Source organism: Acartia tonsa, chromosome 1 (assembly GCF_053477335.1).
Source record: "Acartia tonsa isolate MP-2025a chromosome 1, ASM5347733v1, whole genome shotgun sequence".
NCBI classification, from domain to species: Eukaryota; Metazoa; Arthropoda; class Copepoda; order Calanoida; family Acartiidae; genus Acartia; species Acartia tonsa.
Window position 1 is genome coordinate 40,511,524 of NC_137260.1, and position 24,055 is coordinate 40,535,578.

General features: G+C 34.7%; 1 protein-coding gene across 3 annotated transcripts in view; it reads left to right on the forward strand.

Moving 5' to 3' along the window:
- The window catches only part of LOC145319454 (uncharacterized), a 453,173-nt gene that overhangs the window by 288,890 nt on the left and 140,228 nt on the right, over positions 1–24,055 (forward strand). The window contains exon 1 of one of the 3 annotated variants that reach the window (XM_080161608.1): positions 23,582–24,017. The exons of the other annotated variants lie outside the window; for them this stretch is intronic. The gene's annotated coding sequence lies outside the window, so the exon portion shown is untranslated. Of the gene's footprint in view, positions 1–23,581; positions 24,018–24,055 lie in introns of those variants that run through there. 3 annotated transcript variants of the gene reach the window in all.

Sequence of the window (24,055 nt, forward strand, 5' to 3'; positions counted from 1 at the left end):
GATGATAAACAAAATTACACCTTTTGTGGATTAATATTATTAGTTGTAATGTTTAAACACTGCAAATTTTAACCAACCAATCACTACCTAACAAAAGTAACCAAAGTTTTAAAGCGAGAGAGTGTGTTTAAAACCTCTGGATACCAGTGTAATTTACAATGTAATGATCCTTTCCTCCCTGTGCAAACTTGAGTACCTATAGGCCTACATTTCTCTTTGTATTTGCAATGTTTATATGTTTCTAATAGCTGGCATTCAACTATTTATTTAGCCTTAATGAGAGCTATGGTATTTTAACTACTTAAATAACTGTTCTTTTTCTTAGATTTTATTTCAAATAACATTATCAATTCAATATACTATATTCATCAAAGACAGTTAAGTTTAGTATCAAAAATGAGTTAAAATTAAATTTTAATTTCATTGCTTTTCAAAAATATTTTAAAACTGCTGAAGATTCTTTGAAAAGAAATGGTTAGCGACATTTACTTTGTAAGCAAAATTAGCCTCTAAAAAGAAATCTTATTCTTAAACTAAAACTTTCTGAGATAGAAGGCGCAATAGTTTTTTATTCAGGTAAAATATTTTCCCCCTGAACTGTGATTTCCACGGATCTAAGGGATAAGGCTATGCACAATGAATTGAATAATGATATACAAAATTACCCCTCATGTACATTGAAACTTTAGATAAAAAGGTTGGACATTTTTAGTTTGAACCCAACCAATCAAGATTTCATAAAAGTTTCCAAAGTTGAATAAAAGAACATTTTTATAAAACTTTGGGTACCAGTGTAATTTACAGTCTAATGTCTCCCTTCTCCCTGGTAAATACGAAATTTAATCTAGATTGGGGTGTGGTGGGGCTAGGGCATTGAAAACTATTCCACACTGCGAAGTCATCATTTAGAAATTAATTATTGCATTTTTATTCATTACAATTCTTTGTAATATCATCTTATATGTGTGCTAATCAAAAGAAATAAAAGAAATGGATACTTCCATGTATAGAATGTCAGTCTGTCCGTATGTATATCTTTACTATATTTTGTACCGTAAGATCTCTCTAAAATACTGAACCAAATGGAATTATCTTTCCAGTGTAGCTTATATGAATTTTCATAATTTTTTTTGAAAATTTACCTCCACCAATCTAAGAAAATCAGACCTTTACAAAATTTCCAACCTCCAACACTGAACAACAAAAAAAAATATTTTTTTTAACCAAAAAAAACCCTGAATAGAAAAATAAGACATTATTAATAGAAAAAAAATTACAGTTTTTCAGTAACCTGAATACTTGTGCTTATTAAAGTTATGATTTTAATAATATAGCTAAAAGAAAAGAGAACCAACGAATAGGAAAGTAGGTTTTTTAATTGAGATTCATTATTGGAACTATCCTTTAATGAAATATAAATGAAAATCACGATTTATAGTTTAAAAAGTAGGGTACATTTTAAAGACAAACCTTAATGCTACAGTAGCAGGATTTAGACCATTAAGATTTAAAAAATCACTAAACCTATTGTTTGTTTTAATCCTAGTCAGTTTTTAAGCTATTTTACTAAGGGACATGTCAAATCTGCATTAGAAAACCTAAGCCTTTTTTAACTTAATATTTTTTTCCTTTCTCATTTGACAACAAATATTATAATCATCATCTTAAAGAATAAGACAATGGATGATACATTGATGTACATCCCCAATGATGATATCCAAAATTACCCCTTCTGTTGGTTAAAATTGTTGAGTGAAAAGTTTGGACACTTAGGACAAGTGTATTGTCTTCTCCCTCCCTGTTGGGGGTGAAACCACTATTCACACGAAAAAGCAACAATTTCCTCTAACTAATAATAAGCTATCAAAAATATGAATTAGTTTAACTAACAAATGTGTCCATATGAGAAAGTAAAATAAATTGATAATGATACCTATATATTCTTAATAATAATTATAGTTTACATTTAGAATTAAAGGATATATATATGAATTATTAAAATAGATTAATATTATATTATACTTAAATGAATTTTTTATTACTCGGATCTTAGACCAAATAATCATATACTATACTCTAATAAAGTAAAAATTTTAGCTGGCAAAAAAACGACCCTCTTCCATCCATCTTCCTTTCTTCCCTCCGCTCCTACTGGAAAAACAAATTGACCAACAAATGAGTTCCATGTTACCAACTTAAATTAACTACAATTTTTCCCCTGTGATTATATTAATTAAATTAATCTAAATTCACTAAAATTGTTCATTATTATATCCGTTGAACCCTGTCCCCTAATTATAGTTGAGAACCCCCCCTTGACAAATTCAATATTTAGTTTTGAAGACAATATGTTTGAGAAAGTGGTGTCTGTCACAGGGATCTATAGGCCGATAAGACAATGGCCGATAAATTGATGTACATTCACAATTAAAGTACGCAAAATTACCCCTTCTGTAGATTATAATTGGTGGTCGAAATGATTTGACACTCAACTTATTGAACTAACCAATAAAATTATTTAAAAGTCCCCAAAGTTGTTAAGCTAGTGAAAAAGAAAAGTTATTATAAAACTTTGGGCACTAGTGTAATAAACAGCCCAATGTCCCCTACCTCCCTGGGTCTGTCAGGTCCAATGTATATATAATATTCTAAGCTCCCCGCAGGGATAAAGGTAACAGCGAACTGTAAGGTTAGGTTAGACAATGATAGACATGAAACTTTATAGCCTAAAACCTAACTAAAATCACTAAAAAGGTGGGGAAATCAATCCAGCTGTTTACAAGATCTTACTAAATATAACAGAAATCCCATTACGTTATAACATAGGACTAGCGGCATGCCACTAGAGTCTTCTAGGGGGACTAGTGAAGGGGTGTGGGTGGTTAAGTCGACCCTTCGCGGTTATTTCTCTTAAGGGTGGGTAGTATTCTTCTCCAAAATAGTTAAATACCTTCTATAAATCTATAAGAAGCTTCACTGTAAAGGAGAACCATGTTGGACCAGCGATTAGCGAGATCTTTTGGTTCAGACTTTTTTTTATAATAAAGAAGATATGATAGTATTACCTATCCCTTCCTCCATGAAACTTAGGTTTCTCAAGTTCCTATCATTCTATCATTGGTCATTATTTTTTCCTCAGAGCATAATACAGGGTGTTACATAAACTAATTCTCAAACTTTCACAAGCTAGCTTCGTCATTTTTTATGAAAAGTTATGGCCACCTGTAGACCACAAAAGGGAGTGAAAGTAAGAGAGAAATTAAAGAGAAAGTAGATAGATAGATAAATAAATAGGAGAGAGAAAGGAAAATCAGGGAAAGTTGGAAATTTCGGGTTTTAAAGAGAACAAAGGGTCGGGTAAATTAGCTTAAAATTTATTGGGAAGTTAACATTAAAGAGAAAGAATAGAGGGGAAGGGTGCATATTACTCAGTCCATAGGGTAAGAACCATGTCCCGATTTTGTATTAATTAGATCTGTAATTAACAGCCAATAGCGTTGAATAAATAAAAAACACAGCCCATTCTCAACAAAAGAACAGAAGGAATGGATATAGAATTACGTGGATATATTTACAGGTTAAAATTTGTAGAAAGTTTTTGTTTTTTCATATTTACTTGTGACTTTTCCCCTGACTTTTTAAAGATGAACAATAAAGTGTATACATAATCATTTAAATTCTACATAAATATATAATTTATTATTCAAGCTATATTGTTCCACTTAACTATAGGTAGCTAATAATCATAAGGGGAAATGTTGTTATTTAATTTGTAACATATTTTCCAGTATGGCTCCAAATCAGGTTTTGAGCCATATTGAAAATAAAAAATTTTGGATTTAACAACATAAATCTGAAATGAATATTATAATTTTTCATTTTACTATCCACAGAAAGCTGTCTAATTCTATATTACTATGTGTTAGATAAATATTAAACTATTTAAGTTTTAAATTAATTTTACTATTCAATAGTTCCTACTGGATCTACAAAGTTTACTTTATGGTTTACAGATAAATGTCAAAAGTTGTATCCTTCGAGGTTGGGAATCTCATTATAAGCTCTCCAACAGCCGCTGTGTATAATAGATCCTGGTCATACATGCTGCTTGATTAATGCCAGTGGTTTATCTCCAGTACGGTCGGGAACTGGTATTGCTATAACTGTTGCAGGTGTTGTTAAAGTACAGCATATCCCAAACACCCACAGCTGTTCCCTTGGTTGACGTCCACAGTTGTATTTGGGCTTGTGGTTGAAGAGACTCATCTATCTGGACAACCACATCCTCCCCCCCTAAAGTAGGCCCATTTTCTATGAGATTATTGATTTTCCACTTACAAATGTCACCTCTTATATAGTGGTAGATTTCAATCACCAAGTTCTTGTTCATTCCAGTGATCTGAACACTCCTTTATTTTGAGCCTAGATTATGGACTATTTTTCCATTGTTCATCCTGTACTCATTTAGAAATGAGTTATATCTGATGGTGATCAAGCTTTTATTGTGAACATTACAGCAGAAGCTTCTCTTGTTTAAACCTATGCTTTTAAAGATTCTCATGTATTGCTGGCATCCTGGTTTGGGGCAATTCTGGGGTTGAATAATTCCTTCTTCGATTAGTAAATCCACAGCTTTTCTGTTATCATCAAATATTTTTATCAGATGATAATCACGGTCCAGCTTGCTTTTAGCCATTCTTTAGGCTTTTCAAGAATGGCGACAGGCTCTTCGAAAATGGCATCAACCACTTCTATGGGGTTGAAAGCCTCACTCTCTTTCTGCAAGTTGAATAATACTACAGCAACCATGTCTGCTTTTAAATTATTTGCCTGACATTTCAGGGGCTTCCCCAGTCTTCTCTTCTAAAAGGTTCAGGTGTTTGGACAGCTCCAGACAGACCTCGCTTATCGGCTTGGCTATTATATTGCTTATCGTCCACCTGTGCTGCCCAACATTCACTTTATCATCCTCTGCAATCTCCTTCTCCTCTTTTCGTTTTCTGCCCCCTCCTACCACCACAGTAGATTTTTGGATATGTAAGCAGGCAAGGCCTTGTGTATGTCATGGCTAGCTTACTTTACACTCATAGGTAGTGAATTTACCATCTGTTACATCATTTCAGAATTGTTCATTGTTTTTGTAAGCGTCAAAAATATTTTTCTTGTGGCGTTAACTCCTCTTTAATATTTATGCTGTCATTATTTTGTTCCTTGGAACATCATCATCCGGGCACTGGCCTAAGTCCATCCCCTCATAGTAGTTGTTCCTCACACTGGAAACTTGTGTCATCATTATCTGTATGTTCTTACTCTGAGGCTGCAAATCTAACTCTTTGTTATTCAGCATTTACCATATTTCCAACAAAAGAATCTTTTTTAGTAATATATATTTTCTTTATTTTCTGATAAGCTTTAAATTACATTTTTTAACAAAAATGAAAAATGTAAAACATTGCGATTTTAACAGATGTGACCTCAAATTTTTCTACAGAAAATTTAAGTACATGTAATACTCACTAAGGTCATAAGATTGACTCTTTATTGAGATGTCTTTATTTGTAGCACAGCTACTCTGTAACTAGGTTTTGTCTGTATGTGTGTATGTCTGTATCTTTGTATGTTATGATAAATATTAAATTACTACTTTAAAGTTTTGTTTCTTTTATAAAAATCCATTCATATCCTTCTGTAATAAATGTAAGTTTTAAAATCAAATATTCGTTGTCTAAAAATTCATTGTCAAAATACTGCAATTTAGACATTACTGTTAGAAATGATGTTCATCCACTTGCGCATATTATTAATTTTGCACATACATTCATATTCACAAAAAGACAACGTATCAAGTAAATAATAGGTGTTGTTTATTGATGCCAGTTAGATGCAAAGGGTTAGAGCTGATAAAAATGTTTTTGTGATTTTAGTGATTTTTTAATTTGATACAAGTGCGAAAGTGAATTTACATTACACACCCCAATCATAGAGTACCATAGGGCTCTGTTCTGGTGATTTGATAATTTGATACATGTACGGAAGTGAATGCACACCATGTTTGCAATTTAAACTGTCTACTACCCTTGCTCTTAATTGTGTAAATAAGCCTATAAAGCAAAGAATGATCAAATAGGGGAATGGATATAGAAAACGTAGATGTATTGTTCGTTCCCTCATCCAATAGGAGGGTAGGAGATGGGTTAAAAGGATTGGATGAAGGATATCGTTAATTTAGCCAGCTGTAAGTATTACTTTATTAGAGACATAAAAATCTGATGCACCATTAAAGTATTGATTTTTCGATTGATAAGGGTAAATTTCATTTATAGAAAGAAAAATGAAAAAAAGTTAAATTTAAGATGTAGTTCAATATTTAATTTTGATGTAGTGGATACTTAAACCTTAGTGTTATAGCAACTCTTAAAAACTGTATTCTGTAAATATTTGCTTTAGATTTTCTTGTTTTTCTAAGCAAATTCGACCCATGTCATTTCAGGGATTAAATGATTGATTTTAGAAAATAAATGTTTATAAGAAGCGCAGCCTTTGATAGATAAAGATGTAATAATATTTTTGAGAAAAGTTTGGACAATTTTTGCAGTTAATTTTATAAGATTTATTTTCTGGTAAAATAAAATGTTTTGTTTTGCACTATTATTTTTACTACAGGGATATGACAATGAACGATAAACTTATCTTTCTATAATTCACAAATTTTGTCACTGTAGCAAGTATAGTGTACACTTTAGGGACTTTTATTGAATTTTTATTGGTTGGTTCATTTAATTGAGTGTCCAAACAATTCAACCACTAATTGTAATGTACAGAAGGGTTAATTTTGTGTATCATCATTGGACATGTACATCAATTTTTCGGACATTGTCTTATTCCTTTAGATCACTGTAAGTTTGACCTTTTTGTACTTCTAAATTGTACCCTGTAGAAAATTGGGGTAGGGTTGGAAAAAAATCTGTTTCGGATGCAATAAGGATATCTTAATTAATGTTTGGAAACTAAAGAACACTAGGCATTTCGACGTACAATATTAAGTAGTTTTTGTCGATTAGATTTCAATTAGATTTCCTACACTATATAAATACAGGGATCTAAAGGTATAAGACAATGGCTGATAAATTGATGTACATCCCCAACCATGATACAAAAAATTACAATTAGTGGTTGAAACGCTAGGACAATCAACTAAAACTGAACTTCAAACAAATCCTGTTTAATTTCCAAACTTAAACTATGTAAAACTCGTAATGCACTTTTTAAAGAAATTTGATGTTTTAAACTGAAAATATTATTATTTTTACCCAACAAGTTTTAAGAGAAAAACTTTATAATTTCATATTTTGCTTCATATTAGAAATTTTACTTGAAACTTTTTAAAAGGTAATTTTAGTTGGATATGTAAACTTATTTTAAATGAAAATTTATTTTTTTAGGTAAGTTGCTGTTTTTGGACAAGACATTCACTCTACTTCTTTTATTGAGGAAATATGCCTGACATAACAGCAATTGTTAATAAATAATTCCCTCTCCCTAAGAATTAAAGTAAATGTTGATTGTAAGAACTTTGTCTAGAAGTGTTAAAAATAATTTTGATTTCATTAAGCAATGCATTCATTAGATATTAGAATTTTTGTATAATTTTAGCATCTTTAGTTATTTATTTGTAACAGCTTTGTCCTTGAGTAGAAATGGTTCGGAGGGATGGGACATATGCTGTTCATTAGACTAGTCTCCAAAGTTTTATAATAACGGTTTCTTATTCGTTGGTTTGGCAGCTTTGAGGACTCCTATCGAATTTTGATTGGACAGTGTTTAAAGGTGAGTGTCAAAACTTTAGATCCCTGAGAAATTGTTACCTTTTTCTAAAACTGTTTGGATTAAGCCCCTGAATTAAAGGGCCATAGGTTGACAGAAGGATGACCTCTTAATTTTGACTTTAATCTCTTAAGCAAGACATTCAAAAATATCCTATGTACATATTTTTGTAAGTGAGGGGGGATAAAAATACTTGGCATTTGTTTTTAGAGCATTTTTTAATGTCATGTGTATTTAAAATGTAGTAGTTTTTGTGCTACTCTGTAATTGTATTAGTCCGTAAGTTAGCTATTTAAAACAATTACTAAAAAGTTTTTGGTTTATGAGGACATGGGGCAGTAAATTTAAATAAAGTATAATCAATATATAATAAATTAATGAATGTAAACTTTAAATAGATTTAGACAATCTTTTTATCTTATTTCGGCGTAGTTACATAAACGGATAAACTCTATTTATAGAGTAGATGGGCTCCTAAAAAATATAATAGAAAAAGAAGACAAAGGCCTAATTTCTGATTTTGCACAAAATTTTTTGCCAACCATTTATCAATATTGATTTTAAGCATCAATTTTAATTAGTTTTAACGTCAATTAATCAATCTTTTCTCTTAAATTAAATAACCATAAAGTTTGAAGTTTCTTTTATGTTAAGGTATAAGAATTGGCAAGAAACATTTTAAATTATTTAATATTTAAAATTATCCCTTCTATAGACTAAAATTATGGGTTAAGTGTGTACATTTTTGGTTTGGAACCAACCAATCAAAATTTAATCAAAGTACCCAAAGTTTTGAGCCAAAAAAATGAGATAATGCAGTTTGGATACGAGTTCAATTTACAGTCCAATGTTCTCTACCTCTCTGTTTTTTACAGATTGTTTTTTTAGTATCTGTGTCATAATCTTTGATATCTTTGTAGGCGGACTACTTTTTTTTCAGGGAGGGAGGGGACATTGGGCTGTTTTTTACTCCAGTCCCCAAAATTTATAATAGCGTTTTTTATTCGTTTGCTTAACAACTTTGGAGACTTTTATTAAATTTGATTGATTGGTTCATTTAGTTGAGTGTCCAAACTAGGGTTGGGCCGGATACTTTTTTGGCCGGATACCGGATATCCGGCTGATTTCAAATGCCGGATATCCGGCAAATATCCGGTTATCCGGCCAAATTACCGGATATCCGGCCGGATAACCGGCCAAATTACCAGATATTAAAGTAGTAAAAAAAAAATTTCTTCAGAAATCTTATATAAATTTACATAAAGTTAAACTTATTCAGAAAAAATGTTCTTCTAGCTTCAATAATAAGAAAATTATAGCTATTTAAGATTTTAAAAAGCAGAGATTTTTGGTGTAAAGTATAAAAAATTATAGAGCCGGATATCCGGCCGGATAGTTTCAATATCCGGTATCCGGCCGGATATTGAAAATGGCCGGATATCCGGCCGGATATCCGGCCACACCGGATATCCGGCCCAACCCTAGTCCAAACGTTTCAATCACTTTTGTAATCTACAAAAAGGGGTAAAATTTTTGTAACATCATTTGGGAATTATATCAATTTACCGGCCATTGTCTCATCCCTTTAGATCCCTGACTTTTCTATAAAAGTATTGAATAGAAAGCAATTTTTTCCCAACCCAAAAATAATCCCAGAAGTTTTCTAGGGTTTTTGAAAATACAAAAGGTTTGAAATTTAAGATGAAATAAGGCATCTTAAGAGATATTAGGATTATTAGGATCATGGACAATAAATTGATATAAATTCCCAATGATGAAAAAAAATTAAACCTTCCGTAGATTAAAATTATTGGCGGTAAAGTTTTGACACTGCTAGTTTGAACCATCCAATCAAGATTGAATAAAAGTACCTTTACTACTAAAATCCTATAGCTACAACAGAACGCAATCCTGATAATTACTAATATGGCTAAATAATATTTTAACTTTTCAACCAGTCAACAATAATGATTATTTACACAAACTTTAATAATAGAACCTTAGCACAAATCAAATTAGTTTTAAAAAAGAGATTTTCTTTGAGAGGCTTTTTTTCTCCAAAATTGGGAATAATCATATCTTTGTTAAACTAGACAGTTATTGATTATATACAAACTAAGGCACAGTGGATTGGTATACTGCTAAATAAATAATTTTGTCTAAAAACTGTTTCTAATCAGGAAGGAAGAGGCCATTGGGCTGTTTATTACACTTGTTCCTAAAGTTTTATAAAAATGTGTTTTTATTTGTTGGGGACTTGATGTTGATGTGATTGGTTGGCTCATTAAGTTGAGTGTACAAACGTTTTAACCACTAATTGTTATCTGCAGAAGGGTTTTTGTTGTGTATTATCATATGGGATGACATAAATTCATCGACCATTGTCTTATCCCTTTAAATCCCTGACAACTAATATTATTTTAGTTTTAAGAAGAATTATCTCTTTCTCCCCTCCTTCTTGAAAATTGAAGCTAATTTTCCATTAAAATTACCAAGATAAACAATGCCCTAAAGGTGGCTGTATGAAAGAGGGTCGTACCTTACCCCATTTCTTGAGAAAAAATAGTTTCCTACCCCCCTCCCCCCCAAAAAATAAACACACATATAAGCAGAAACACATACCTTCCACCTTCTACCACCCCCCCCCTCCCTCCCCAAATAAATGTATGAATACGCCCTTATATTGCCCACAAAAGGTGGCTATTATTATATTGGGGCAACATCGAAAACTCTGTTTCATTTCATCCGTAGACAGAAGTCAAGAATAGTAAGTGGGTGGGAGTGGTCATTGGCCGTTAAATTATTATATTCTTTCTACTTTTCAGTATATAAGAAGCCATAATTATGAAAATAATAATTTGGAAGAAGATCAATTTATCATTCATTGTCATATCCCTGTATCTATGCAACCAGGCTTGTTGTTGCTGCGCTACTTATAAACATAATTGTCCTTGGTTCTAAAAATTCGTGTCTTTTTTTGGCTGAACATTTACAAAGTTGCAAAATTATTAATCCAAAATTTAACAGTTCTAATATAAGATTCATTTGTAAAGAATAAACAAGAGCGATTATATTCATAGGGAGGGCAGCAATAACATAATAAAAAAAGAGTGTCTCAAAACATATAAAATTAAGATCTTAAATGGCATGGACGTGGCTAAAAAAGCAGTTAAGAAGCAGTCTAATAAGTTATAAGAAGATAATTGATAAATTTATGTACATCTCTTATTATGATAACTAAATTACCACTAAATCAAAGTTTTTGTGCTAACGAATGAAAGATCGTGTAAATAAAACATTTGTGAGCATATATATATTTTACAGTACAATGTCCCCTCCCTTCCTGCAATAGCTATAGCATGTCTTATGGTAAGATAAACCTTACTAGTTAAATTAATAACCTTACCATGACTGACGTTGCCTAGTTATAGAGTAGCTGCGCTTCTTTAAAAATTGAAGAAGAAAAAATGTATTTGAAAGATGTATTGCATTGAAAATGATAGAAAAACAATTTTCTTTGTTAGTATTGCATCAAATTCTTTTTTCAGATGCAATCATTTTTTTATCCTTGTATTTATACAGGGATGGAGGTATGAGTATACATTTGGTAGATTGGGGTTTCTAGTAATAATGTTTAGTTTTGATCATTGTAATTCCTTAAGTTCTCTGAAAATACCACGATCCTCATCCCCCCCCCCTATAGAAGCCAGGTACCAGTGATAGAATAACTGTCATATTGAATGGGAGAAGAATTAACAGTTCTTCAATTGTCTTATCCCCAAATCCCTGAATATTAAACTTCTCAGTGAGTACAGGGAAAGAGAGGACAATAAAAATTTAATAAATATTTAATACAACCCCTTTCTTATTGAAAAATGTACGAACAGTACAAGAATTGGAGAAATAGCAATTTATTGTTCATTATCCTATCCTCGTATCCCTGAAGACTAAGCTTGACTGGGCGGTGTCAAAAATGAATTTCTTAATCAAAATTATTTGCGTGTGCAGTCAAGGAGTTAAAGGGAAAGCAAAACTAAAAAAATACGTTGTTTTTAAATATTGTTGTTTATCTTATAAAAAGGTTATACCTAGTTTTATGTAATTTTATCATATCTGTATGAATTTATTTATAGTTATTTATCGCATCGTATTATTGACAGCTATCTGCTGATATTTAAACGAAAAATTATAAGATTTTTATTTGTGGAAAATTATCTGTAATACAATGATATACAAGGTTTTTCAGTATGGCATAGAACCGGTTGTAATCCAACGGTATTAATCGTTTTCATGGCCAAACTGGAATTACATTTTCTTGTATTGTGAAAAGCAATGGTTTTAGGCTATTATAACTATCCTACTGTCTCTGAAGCGCACTGCACAGTTAAACGCCCAAAAATGTTACGTGCATGCGCGTATATTTGCATTTCTCTATGTGGACAGAAAGGGAACCATGGATTTTGTTATGTTTAAATTTACAAACTAGACCACATAACATCAAATTATTGGGTATTAAGTTTATTTTAGCACCTATATTGATTGTAAAATGCGCTAAGTGTAAGGAATAATACATATAAAGGCTTATTCCTTTATGTTGTCCTGTTTCTATAATGCAACATGGCAAACTGCGTGGGTTCATATAGTGGACAGTATTTTTTTCAAGCGAGCACACACACAGTACTTATCTGATAAGGAACTTTTATTTTATTAAGACATTCTCCTATTAACTCTTCAAAAGATTTTTATAAAAGTTTCTCTTCTTATGCTTAATAAAGTCAGAGAGAGGGGAGCCATTGCGATGTTAGTCCCCAAAGTCTAATAATCTTTTTCGTTGGCTTAACAACCTATAGGGGACTTTTATTGAATTTTGATTGGTTGGTTGATTTAGTTTACTAACCACTAACTGTAATCTACAGAAGGAGTAATTTTGCGTAACATCATTGGGATTATTATAATACAGTTATATAACTTTCTACATATTGCACATTTCTATTTTTTGCTAGTTAAACTAAACTTTGCTTGGTGGTCCTAGCATTTATAGAAATAGATTTATTCAATCTTTAGTTAATTTAATTTAAAGATATTGCTAAATAAAAAATGCGCTAAAGGATTTATTATAACTTGGATGTTACACCTGATTTTCATTTTCCATAATAACGTGAAACTTGCAGAGGGCTTAAATAACGATACCCCATACTCTACTCTTACTGGATGAACGCACTAACCTATAAATGAGTTCCATGTTGGCAACCTAAATTAACAACAATTTATCCCCTGTCATAATATCCAAGTATATTCTATATCCACTCCTGGTTTCAAGTTGAAATAAAAAAGAACCATGTTTGTTTTTTACATAAAAACACACAAAAAAAAGACATATTTTTATAATATTACGTTACATCAAACAAGGTCCCACATATGTATTATCAAAATTCTATTTAATTTTTCAACAAGGTATTATTATTAAAGAATTTTTCCTTGACAAAAAAAGTGTCTCATCATGCAATTTTAAAACATGTAGGGTCACTAAAATATGAGGTAATAAGAATGGATTTATTATTACTTGGATCTTATACCAGACTATCATGCACTCTAATAGAGTGATACATGTAGCTGGCTGAAAAAATGATGCGGCACATCCTTCCCTTTTACCACAACCCCTCCCCTCCTACTGGATGAACGAACTGACCAATAAGTTATTTCCATGTTAGCAACCTAAATTGACGACAGTTTTCCCCCTGTCATAATATCCATGTATATTCTATATCCATTGTAATAAGTTTTTTTAATCCCCCTTCCCCTCCTATAAAGGTCATATTCACATTTTTCATCATAAAAACACAATTTAACTGTATTAAAGAAAAAATAATAATATCTAAGACTTAATAGTTAAGTGGCCAAAAGTTAAGTAAGAAAAATGGGAAGAGAAATGTAATTGAGAATATGCTTATTCTCAGAGTTAGGGTATAACCTATTTAAAAATATTTTAGTTTCTTCCAGAGAGCAAAAGGGTAATATATTAATCTACATCTATTGCTTCCTTGAATAGTTTTTGCAACTTGTAAACACTGCTAATTGTATAACCCAACAAGATTCAATAAAAGTCCTTAAAGTTCTCAAGCCAACGAATAAGAGTACGTGTTTGGGGAACAGAGTAACTTACAGCCTTGTGAATATCAATTTTCCATAGACGTTCAAAAGTGGGGGTATAGGGGCCGGGTGTTTACCCACCTAAAAATTTTGTAACCTACCGATTCTACAGCTGACATAATATCAAGAAGAAAAAAAAATATTTTGTAGGGGAGGATTCAGTGATTGATAAGCATATTGAGGGAAAGCACCACTACAGTTCTATAGAGTGATGCACTATCCCTTTATTCCTGATTAGAGTCACGAACTCTCATTGCTCTAATTGCTAAATATGCACTATAGTCAAAAGTGTTCACAAAATTCGGCCATTTTTTTTCATTTTGTAGCTATTCCTCTTAGCTTTTAAAAGAATAATATATATTTTACTCTCTTTAAGCTGGTACGTCTATCTCTAACCGTCCTTATTTCTGATAATCCTAACAGAAATAATTTAATAACGTTTATGAACATTAATTGTTCAATTGATATTGTGTTTTTTGTTTCATCGTAAAAACACTGAAATCAAAGTCTACAGGGTGGGGCAGTTTTAATTTTAAGTAAATGTTGGGGGGAAATAACTCTATACCCGAAAATAGGTTGAAAAGGGAAGAGGAGGAAGATAATTTTATAATTTTAGTTTACTCTTCAAAATTTTGGAATTTTGAGGCAAAAATATTTTCAAGTGTTAAATTTAACATGTGGAATTTTTGGTTCAACATTTTTGAAAAAAAATTATAATATAAAGCTCATTCGAACACATTTTATTTAATAAGAAGGATGTTAGAAGTCTGAAATTACTTGTGAAGATTCCCCTGCCAATAATCAATCTAAAACTCACTTTGTACGATAATGGGTCAGAGGCGCCTTGCCATTGTATTGTTTAAAATAAATTTTTATCATGTAAGCTAGCTTTCTGTTGTTTTTTTTTTGTGAAAAATTCTCTGTATCTATACTTCGCTCTGTCTGTCAGTCTGTAAGGCTGTTCTTGATATTTTGATACTTTGTTTCGCAACTTATGGATATTGTCTTTTTTTCAAGGGTGGTAGGGGGTGCTGTGCAGGGATCTAAAGGGATAAGACAATAGACAAATTAATGTACATCCCAATTGATACACAAAATCACCCCTTCTCTAGTTTACAATTAGTTAAAGGGTTAAAAAAATTGGTCACTCAACTTTGAATAAACAATTCAAAATTCAATAAAAGTACCTAAAGTTTTTGAGCCAACGAATAAGAAAACGTTAGAGACTATAATAAACATCCCAATGTCCTCTCCCTCCCTGGGGACTGTGACTAAGTAAATGTAAGTATATAATGATGTGGGTGCTATAAGCCTAAGCGCCACTGAAATTGATATTAGTAAGAGACAGAAGGCACGATTTTTGGCACCTTAGTTAAACAGGCACTCTAAAAAATACAATATATTCATGGATTTATCATTACTTTGATTGTACACCAAATTATCATGTACTCTAATAAAGTGAATTTTTTGGTGGCTAAAAAATAGATCACCTTAACCCCATCCCCTTCCTTCCTACTTGATGAACGAACTGATCAATATTAATGACCGTCTATGTTAGCAAACTAAATTGACGACAATTTTTCCATATTATCCACATATATTCTACATCCATTTATATATTAAATCCGATAACTTATTCAGGTTAGGTAAAATTTTTAAAATATTACATTTTCATTACAAAGTACATCTCTCTTTGCACATTCCTGCAAGATCCCTCTTTATACTTTACTGAAGCTTACCTTTACAGACTAGTAGACACAGACACACTAAAAATAGTTGTATGTATTCTTATTATTCAACTGTTTTAAGTACTTTAGTTGTACTTTTAGACTTTTCATTAAAATAAAAAGTCACTAAAAATGTTTTGTAAATTTACTTAACAAAAGATTAAAAACAATACTCGGGTATAGTCCTTTCCATGACATCGCTCCATATGGGGCGATGATTTTAATTGATCGCCTCTTATGACAAGGGACGATGTATTGGCTCCTTGAAAGGAGCGATTTAATAGCCCCTTATAACAAGAGGCGATGTTATGACTCCTTGAAAGGAGCGATTTGATAGCCCCTTGCCCTAAGAGGCGATTAAATGATCCTTTATCGCTCCATAATCGCTCCTTCTAAAGAGGTAATGATATGTCCTCTTATCCCAAGGGGCTATTTAATAAAATATCGCCTCTTCATGGCCCCTTCACGATTTTATATATATATCTGAGTTCCTTGATGGCCCCTACATCGCTCCTTCATCTCTCCTTCTTGAAATTTATATTACATTGTACTTACTTTGATGGCCCCTACATCGCTCCTCCATCGCCCCTTCATCGCTCCTACATCGCTCCTTCATCTCTCCATCTTGAAATTTATACTACATTGTACTTTGATGGCCCCTACATCGCTCCTCCATCGCCCCTTCATCGCTCCTACATCGCTCCTTCATCTCTCCTTCTTGAAATTTTTATTACATGGTACTTTGATGGCCCCTACATCGCTCCTCCATCGCTCCTCCATCGCCCCTTCATCGCTCCTACATCGCTCCTTCATCTCTCCTTCTTGAAATTTACATTACATTGTACTTTGATGGCCCCTACATTGCTCCTCCATTGCCCCTTCATCGCTCCTCCATCGCCCCTACATCGCTCCTTCATCTCTCCTTCTTGAAATTTACATTACATTGTACTTTGATGGCCCCTACATCGCTCCTCCATCGCCCCTTCATCGCTCCTCCATCGCCCCTACATCGCTCCTCCATCGCCCCGTACATCGCTCCTTCATCGCCCCTTCATCGCTCCTACATCGCTCCTTCATCTCTCCTTCTTGAAATTTATATTACATTGTACTTTGATGGCCCCTACATCGCTCCTCCATCGCCCCTTCATCGCTCCTACATCGCCCCTACATCGCTCCTTCATCTCTCCTTCTTGAAATTTATATTACATTGTACTTTGATGACCCCTACATCGCTCCTCCATCGCCCCTACATCGCTCCTACATCGCCCCTACATCGCTCCTTCATCTCTCCTTCTTGAAATTTATATTACATTGTACTTACTTTGATGGCCCCTACATCGCTCCTCCATCGCCCCTTCATCGCTCCTACATCGCCCCTACATCGCTCCTCCATCGCCCCTTCATCGCTCCTACATCGCCCCTACATCGCTCCTCCATCGCCCCTTCATCGCTCCTACATCGCCCCTACATCGCTCCTTCATCTCTCCTTCTTGAAATTTATATTACATTGTACTTTGATGACCCCTACATCGCTCCTCCATCGCCCCTACATCGCTCCTACATCGCCCCTACATCGCTCCTTCATCTCTCCTTCTTGAAATTTATATTACATTGTACTTTGATGGCCCCTACATCGCTCCTCCATCGCCCCTTCATCGCTCCTACATCGCCCCTACATCGCTCCTTCATCTCTCCTTCTTGAAATTTATATTACATTGTACTTTGATGGCCCCTACATCGCTCCTCCATCACCCCTTCATCGCTCCTCCATCGCCCCTACATCGCTCCTTCATCTCTCCTTCTTGAAATTTATATTACATTGTACTTTGATGACCCCTACATCGCTCCTCCATCGCCCCTACATCGCTCCTACATCGCTCCTCCATCGCCCCTTCATCGCTCCTTCTCCAAATTTATATTACATTGTACTTTTATGGCCCCTACATCCCCTACATCGCTCCTCCATCACCCCTTCATTGCTCCTCCATCGCCCCTTCATCGCTCCTACATCGCCCCTTCATCGCTCCTACATCGCCCCTACATCGCTCCTTCATCTCTCCTTCTTATAATTTATATTACATTGTACTTACTTTGATGGCCCCTACATCACTCCTCCATCGCCCCTACATCGCTCCTACATCGCCCCTACATCGCCCCTACATCGCTCCTTCTTGAAATTTATATTACATTGTACTTACTTTGATGGCCCCTACATTGCTCCTCCATCGCCCCTTCATCGCTCCTACATCGCCCCTACATCGCTCCTCCATCGCCCCTTCATCGCTCCTCCATCGCCCCTACATCGCTCCTCCATCGCCCCTACATTGCTCCTCCATCGCCCCTACATCGCTCCTCCATCGCCCCTACATCGCTCCTACATCGCCCCTATATCGCTCCTACATCGCCCCTACATCGCTCCTTCATCTCTCCTTCTTGAAATTTATATTACATTGTACTTTGATGGCCCCTACATCGCTCCTCCATCGCCCCTACATCGCTCCTACATCGCTCCTCCATCGCCCCTTCATAGCTCCTTCTCCAAATTTATATTACATTGTACTTTTATGGCCCCTACATCCCCTACATCGCTCCTCCATCGCCCCTTCATTGCTCCTCCAAATTTATATTACAGTTTTTTATTTTGTTTTTTTTATGTTTTTTTTCAGAAAAGGTAAAATGATGTTTTATTTGTAGAAGGGGCGTTGTAGGGGCCATATAAATATATTAAAAATATATTAAGTTTTTATTTTGTTTTCTTCTTAGTTACCATCTATGTATTGCAATGTATTGCAAATTTAAGGAAGGAGGGATGTAGGGGCGATGGAGGAGTGATGTAGGGGATATCAAGTTGCAATGTAATATAAATTTGGAGAAGGAGCAATGGAGTGGCGATGAAGGGGCGAAGTAGGGGCCATCAAAGTGCAATGTAATACTAATTTGGAGAAGGAGCGATGTAGGGGCCATCAAAGTACAAAGTAATATAAATTTGGAAAAGGATCGATGTAGGAGCCATCAAAGTAGAATGTAATATAAATTTGGAAAAGGAGCGATGTATGGGCCAGCAAAGTAAGTACAATGTAATATAAATTTCAAGAAGGAGAGATTTAGGGGCGATGAAGGAGCGATGTAGGGGCCATCAAAGTACAATGTAATATAAATTTCAAGAAGGAGAGATGAAGGAAAAATGTAGGGGCGATGAAGGAGCGATGAAGGGGCGATGGAGGAGCGATGTAGGGGCCATCAAAGTACAATGTAATATAAATTTCAAGAAGGAGAGATGAAGGAGCGATGTAGGAGCGATGTAGGGGCAATGGAGGAGCGATGTAGGGGCCATCAAAGTAAGTACAATGTAATATAAATTTCAAGAAGGAGAGATGAAGGAGCGATGGAGGAGCGATGTAGGGGCCATCAAAGTAAGTACAATGTAATATAAATTTCAAGAAGGAGAGATGAAGGAGCGATGTAGGGGCGATGTAGGAGCGATATAGGGGCGATGGAGGAGCGATGTAGGGGCGATGGAGGAGCGATGTAGGGGCGATGGAGGAGCGATGTAGGGGCGATGGAGGAGCGATGTAGGGGCCATCAAAGTAAGTACAATGTAATATAAATTTCAAGAAGGAGAGATGAAGGAGCGATGTAGGGGCGATGTAGGAGCGATATAGGGGCGATGGAGGAGCGATGTAGGGGCAATGGAGGAGCGATGTAGGGGCGATGGAGGAGCGATGTAGGGGCGATGGAGGAGCGATGTAGGGGCCATCAAAGTAAGTACAATGTAATATAAATTTCAAGAAGGAGAGATGAAGGAGCGATGTAGGGGCGATGTAGGAGCGATATAGGGGCGATGGAGGAGCGATGTAGGGGCCATCAAAGTAAGTACAATGTAATATAAATTTCAAGAAGGAGAGATGAAGGAGCGATGTAGGGGCGATGTAGGAGCGATATAGGAGCGATGTAGGGGCGATGTAGGAGCGATATAGGAGCGATGTAGGGGCGATGGAGGAGCGATGTAAGGGGATGGAGGAGCGATGTAGGGGCCATGGAGGAGCGATGTAGGGGCGATGGAGGAGCGATGTAGGGGCGATGGAGGAGCGATGAAGGGGCGATGGAGGAGCGATGTAAGGGCCATCAAAGTAAGTACAATGTAATATAAATTTCAAGAAGGAGAGATGAAGGAGCAATGTAGGGGCCATGGAGGAGCGATGTAGGGGCGATGGAGGAGCGATGTAGGGGCCATCAAAGTACAATGTAATATAAATTTCAAGAAGGAGAGATGAAGGAGCGATGTAAGGGGATGGAGGAGCAATGTAGGGGCCATGGAGGAGCGATGTAGGGGCGATGGAGGAGCGATGTAGGGGCGATGGAGGAGCGATGCAGGGGCGATGGAGGAGCGATGTAAGGGCCATCAAAGTAAGTACAATGTAATATAAATTTCAAGAAGGAGAGATGAAGGAGCGATGTAGGGGCCATGGAGGAGCGATGTAGGGGCGATGGAGGAGCGATGTAGGGGCCATCAAAGTACAATGTAATATAAATATCAAGAAGGAGAGATGAAGGAGCGATGTAGGGGCGATGTAGGAGCGATGAAGGGGCGATGGAGGAGCGATGTAGGGGCCATCAAAGTACAATGTAATATAAATTTCAAGAAGGAGAGATGAAGGAGCGATGTAGGGGCGATGTAGGAGCGATGAAGGGGCCATGGAGGAGCGATGTAGGGGCCATCAAAGTACAATGTAATATAAATTTCAAGAAGGAGAGATGAAGGAGCGATGTAGGGGCGATGGAGGAGCGATGAAGGGGCGATGGAGGAGCGATGTAGGGGCCATCAAAGTACAATGTAATATAAATTTCAAGAAGGAGAGATGAAGGAGCGATGTAGGGGCGATGTATGAGCGATGTAGGGGCGATGGAGGAGCGATGTAGGGGCCATCAAAGTACAATGTAATATAAAATTCAAGAATTAGAGATGAAGGAGCGATGTAGGGGCGATGTAGGGGCCATCAAAGTACAATTTAATATAAATTTCAAGAAGGAGAGATGAAGGAGCGATGTAGGGGCGATGAAGGAGCGATGAAGGGGCACTGGAGGTAAAGGACTATGGAGGGGCGATGGAGAGGCTATGAAGGAGCCATCATGGGGCTATAGTATAGCCTCTTATCATAAGAGGCGATATTAACGCCCCTTCAAAGGAGCTATTAAGAGGCCATGAAGGAGCTATAGCATAGCCTCTTATCATAAGAGGCGATATGAACGCTCCTTAAAAGGGGCTATCACATCGCTCCATATGATAAGAGGCTATGCTATAGCTCCTTGAAGGAGCTATAGAAAATCATCGCCCCATATGGAGCGATGTCATGGAAAGGACTATACCCCAATACTCTAATGTTGACAAAATTAACAGATTGTTCCCCCAAAAGTTGTTCAATTATTACCACAACTTTAAGCAGGTATTTGAAGGTATAAGACAATGTATGATAAATTGATGCACATTGCAAATGCTATTTGGTACCAATCAATTAAGATTTAATAAAAGAAACCAAAGTTCTTAAGCCAACGAATATGATAATGTTCTTATAAAACTTTATTTACTATAAAAATTTACGTCCAATGTCCCCTTTCTCTCTTATAATTAAAACTATATAACAATTTTCTGTTATATTCTATAGTATTGTTTTTATCTAATACTTTTCTTTAACTTCACATTTTACCTTCTAAATTCATAACCTTAGGAACAACAACACAAATATTTTTTTAAAAATCGTAACTGGCAAATTTTAAAAAGAGCATTTTTTGAATCTATCAACATAAGCTAAGTTTGCTTTTAGCGAGAATAGCTTTTTAGATAAGGTGGACACTTTATTATGCTGTGTCCCCTTCCCTATCAATTTTATGTCCTTGTTTACCCCCACAATTTGTAGTATCGGACCGTAGCACCTCTATAATTCTGCACATTTGTATAATTTGTTTAACTTGCGAATCTACTATGAGGATTGACTATTTTCCTCCCACCAAATAGCCTAAAACCTGTGCCAAGTAACAATACTATGTTTTATTTCATAAAAATTTAGGCCACCTCCTCAAGCCATTTGTGAGATCTTACAGAACTCACATACATACATCTTCTTAAGAAATATAATTTGATTTAGAGTCATATGTTGGTGATCTAATTTTGAATCTACTAATCCTTGTTTTTACATTAACTGAATTCTCTAGTTTAAAACTCATTTTCGTCGCGTCTCTCCCTAAAATTCATCCCTTGTATACAGGATAGTGTTCTTAAAGGATGGAAAATAAGCAGTTTTATTAAAAACCTGCCATGAGCTAACAGAAAAGTAGTGTTTGTAAATTAGGTGTATAAGATACGGTTATTTCACTGTTTTAATCAATTTCAATTATGTTTGCGTGTAATTTATTTTTTGATACATTTTCTGAGAGGTTAAAATTGCTGCAGTTTCCTTTAAAGTGCCTTGTTGAGCACGGGAACCTTTTCATCGTCCCATTATTTTCTAAAAAATGTTAAATTAAGAGAGGAGAGTTTTTCGTTTGGATACCAAGTAGCTTCTCATAGTTATGGCATCCGTAGACAGACAGACACTTTGAGGAGAAGAACCAATTTTCCATACCGTAAGTAAATAATCCTCGATGCAATGCTTCTATCTGGCTCACCGGTTGTTAAAAAGTCCAAGTTTCCGGGAAACGATAAAACTCATTTAATTGCCCGCAAAACAACATCATCAAAAATACACAAAAGTTTTGAGTCCATTTTGTTGGTTGAGCGCATCTACACTATACAGCTTACATAGTCTGTAAGTACGTCTCTATAAATCCATTAAAATTATTCTAACGTGTAGAGTCCATTTTTAGAAACGTTTTGATTCCATTAATTTTAGAAAATTGAACTGATTTTTTGCACAAATAGTTTGAAGATTTACAGAAATAAAATAAATTTTAAAGAATTGTGAGGAAGATTTAATTATCTTCTATTGTTCTATTCCTTTATTTTACACAATCGGCTACGCTCATAGCATCTAATAGCTATGTATTCGATGGAGTAAGGAAAGTAGGATAATAGCCTAAAACCAAACTTAGATTTAAGAATAATATAGCCTAAAACCAACTAGGGTCCTATAAGAATTTTTAAGACAATAGAGAACACAATTTGTTCAGTAGTTATTGAAATCTTAAGGTACAGGCACAAAAACCTTACTACTTTAAAGATAATTTAAAGAATAGAATAGAAGTACCCATTTTTAACAGGTATCTTTTACAATCTCTCATAATGTATGTTTTAGGCTATTCATTAATGAAATAAAATACATTAGTTTCTAAATCTAAACTTTTATTAAAGACTTTTTCGGCTCCATTTTAATCTATCGTTCTAATTGTCCCAAAAAAGTTTTAAAACATGGTCTTTAAAAACCTTTTAAAGATGTGTTATCAAGATAATGAAAATAGGAAGACCATTTTTTTGTTTCCAGCCACTTGCGCCCTTAATTTTCAGTATTCTAATGAGTTTTTTTAAACATTTTACTATTAGGGGCGGTTTAACTATTCTTTACGCGTCTCATCTACATAAACTCCTATTTTGAGTCGGTCTTTTTTTTGGTTAAGTCTACAAAAATAAGACAGAGTATATGTATATGAAGTTTTCAGTTCGTAGAGATGTATATATTTGCTTTTGCCTGTGTTTTGAATTCTATCTAACCGGGGGCTTGCTAAGTCTTACTTCCTTGCCTTTCCGTTTTCGTCCTGTCGCGCCTGCTTGGCCTGGCACGCCGCGCTCAAGCGCATTCTGCCCACCTGTGCAGGTGTGCGTGTGTAATACATACACACACACTACGGCTCTAGAGATTTGACCCAACGCGCCTTGATATCGTGGGTTTAGTTAGTTTTTAAGAGTCTTTGCTAATGCGCGGAGCCTTTATCAAAAATTTTCTCTAATAAAATTCTCTATAAACAACCAGTGACTCAAAAAACTTAAATTTCTTATAAAAAAATATACTGTTTATACATTAATCATGTAAGTAAATGGCTGGGACTGAAAAATGATATAAAATAAGTGATTTTATATAACAGAAAATTTGACAAAAAGTGAAAATTCAAAGATTTATAAAAAATTATATAATAAAAAAGTGATTAAATAAGTGACAATTTGAATAAATAATACATAGAAAATATAAAATTTAGCACATGTGAGAATTTTTTTTTAAAAAATATGTGAAAACCACATGGAATGATATTAGCAGACGAGATTTGATATATTTATTCTTATTTAGTGGTTTAGAATTATGAAAAATATTTCACCATAAGTGAATTAAGGTAGGCACTGCTTTAAATTAATATTTTAATATATTTCT